This window comes from Solanum tuberosum, unplaced genomic scaffold (assembly GCF_000226075.1).
Source record: "Solanum tuberosum cultivar DM 1-3 516 R44 unplaced genomic scaffold, SolTub_3.0 scf00042, whole genome shotgun sequence".
NCBI classification, from domain to species: domain Eukaryota; kingdom Viridiplantae; phylum Streptophyta; class Magnoliopsida; order Solanales; family Solanaceae; genus Solanum; species Solanum tuberosum.
Genome location: NW_006238967.1, coordinates 1521687 through 1524864, shown reverse-complemented (window position 1 = coordinate 1524864; position 3178 = coordinate 1521687).

Here is a 3178-nt window from a genome sequence, read left to right as displayed (position 1 = left end):
TTGTCCATCACAAAAAAAACAGGTTTTTTCAAACTAAAAAAAAATTCAATTTGTCGCCAGTGACAATTTCTGGAAGAAAATCGAAGAGAGAGAAACGTGAAAGAAAAATGGATAAAATCAGATTTTTAAATTAATTTTAACAAATTGGAGTGAATTAAGGAAACTGAATATTCTTAATTAGTTTGAAATTCCTTAATTCATGCTAATTAATAATTATCTTAAATTAATTCAAATTTAATTGCCACCCCTATTTCCGTTTTTTTCATTTTTCCTTCAGAAATGTTTTATTTTATTTATTTTTTATCTTTTTATTCTTTTCAAATCAAATGTTTTTAATTATTAAAATAACTTTTTTTTAATAATCTGTTACAACCTGAAATTTTTAATGTTATAACTTGAAAGTCTAAATCTACTGCTATAACTCGAAAATATTAATATAATATATGTCATATTAGAAATTTTCACATGATTAATAATTACCTATTATATACATGTCAACTCATATAAATTAGGACTGAGGAAATAGGGAGTAACATTGTTGGAGGATGTGAAGAATAATTAATGCGTGTATCCGTGAATTTGTCTATTAATCTAGCTACCTATCATATGCACACCCTCATTCTTCTGGTGCTATCCACCTCCCTTTTATTGGGAAAAATTACAGAAATTCCATATTTTAGTTTACTTATTACCATTATCTCCTATAAGTTTTACAAATTTCCAAAATTCATCATTTTCGCGCATCAAATTAGTGTATTAGCGCTTATATTATTGTATCTCGCGCATCAGATTAATGTATCAGCGCTTATATTATTGTATCCGTTTAAGGGATTTCTGTAATTATAAACTTTTAAGGGATAAATTGTAATTTTGCCTTTAAAATATGTTATTTCTGTAATTTGCCCTTTATTTTTCAAGGCACAATCATTTAATGAAAATTGCGGAGAAAAGAAGAAATTAGATCAAATATTCAAGAAAGTACAATCAAATCTAATAAATATCTCAACCCTCAGAATTGCACCAAGCATAGATAGATTGAAAATAACAAAATTTGCATTTCAGAACGGTAATATCTTGTATAATCACTCAATTAACGATAGTTCTTTTAGAAGCCACTTAAATTTATTTTATAAGTTAAATGTCGCTTAGTTACTGACATTTTATCTAAAAAGTCATTCAATCCACTCAACTATTGATAAATCAATAACATTTTTTTTTCAATTCGACAATTCTTTTACTGTGGAAAGCTGCTAATTTTATTGGTGAAAATTGTGGAGGCAAGAACTCTAAGGAGGTGTCTGGTATGAGAAAAAACAGACAATACTTTCAGAATAAAATGTAAGATTATATTACCCTATGTTCGATTAGAGTAATTAGTTTATCCCAAAATTATTCATCGCATGTAGGGGTGGCAAAATCAAATCCAACCCGTTCAAATCCTCCCATCCCGTTTAAGTTTGGAGTGGTTATTGGCTCCTCCATTCATTAGCTCAATCCATTTCAACTCATTAAAAATTGAGTTGATATGTAACTCGAATTGACTCAAAAAAAATCTCGTAGAAATATTTTTTTTAAAAAATGTTTTTCAATTTATATGTTGTATATAACCATAATAACGAAAAAATAATAATTTTATTAGGTACTAAAATAATTAAAAATAACAAATTAAACAATCAAACTTAATAAAAATTGGGTTGGTCCGAGTCTTGACCTATAATGTAAGCTATTGCCTAACCGATTTTGACCTAACTCATTTTAACCCAAACCCAATTTGAATTGGTTTGAATCTTAACTCGATTATTGTCTTAACTTATTATGACTTATTTAAATTTGACTCAATTTGCCCAATTGGCACTCCTAACCGCATTGAATAAATTTGTCTATCTCATTTTGATACCAAACGAGTTATAAAGGTGAGATCACGCGCTTGAAAGTGTGAGAGTGGTGAAAGTTTTTGGGATGTTAATAAATACTACGAGGTACATGTGAGAAAGTCATTGGTCGATGAAAAGAGGAAAAAAGGTAGGTCCTACTCCCGTACTCTTAGATTGGACTATTCTGGAAAGTATTTCCTTTTATTGCTATTATTCCACTTTCCTTTTTATGAAAATCAAACCCCACTACCAATAATTATTTTCTTTTCTCAAAATTACCCCTCTCCATTCCTAATTTACCTTTCTTCTGTACCCAAATGGTAAAAACAACATAAAAAACAATTCTACTGCAACCTGCTAAAATAAATCCAGCAGTCAACAAGAAAATCTAATACATTTTGCGTCTCAAAATATCTGCTGTGTTTTTTATTTACCTTTCTTTAATCAGAAATGGTGTTTAATTATACTTCTTAAATGACGATAAGTAGTTGAAAGCGGATAATTTTTCGTAAGGACGATAATTATTTTGAGATGGGAGAAGATAACAATAATAATATCTAATGTAATTTTACAAGTGTAGTCTAGGAAGCACGGTAGCAAAAGAGAATAAAGTGGCAGTATATATAATATATTCCTTTTACATAGCCACTAAATATTTTTACACCAATTAAGTTAATGTCATTGTATCCGGAATAACTAGTAACATCATATAGAATGTTGATTATAAATATTCATATTATACTCCCTCTGTCCCTAATAACTTGTCCACTTTTCTTTTTTTTAGTTGTCTTTAATTACTTGTCCATTTTGACAAATCAAGAAAGGACAAATGTTTTTAACCTATTATACCCTCAATTAATTACTTTGAAAAACGTAGAACTTCTTGAAAATTTTAAGTTTCTAATTCATAACTAATAGGGGTGAAATGATAAACTCACTATGTCAATAATTATTTTCTTAATAGGCGTGCCAATCAAAAGTGGAAAAGTAATTAGGGACAGGAAGAGTATTATTATTGCTAAATAATTGCTGCACAGTCTTTTATTTATTGTAAATAAGGTGATATGTATGCAGATCTTAGCCTTATCTTTATGGGGTACAATGATGTTTTTGCTAGACCACCAACTCAAAAGTGAAATTATAAGAGCAGACTTACGAGAAATTATAACAACAACCTTGGAAAATATAATATAAATGAAGCAACAAATACAAATTGAAAAAACAGAAAATCTATATAGAGAAAAGGGTATTTGTCTGAAGACGATAAAACAAATATATATATATATATATATATATATATATAT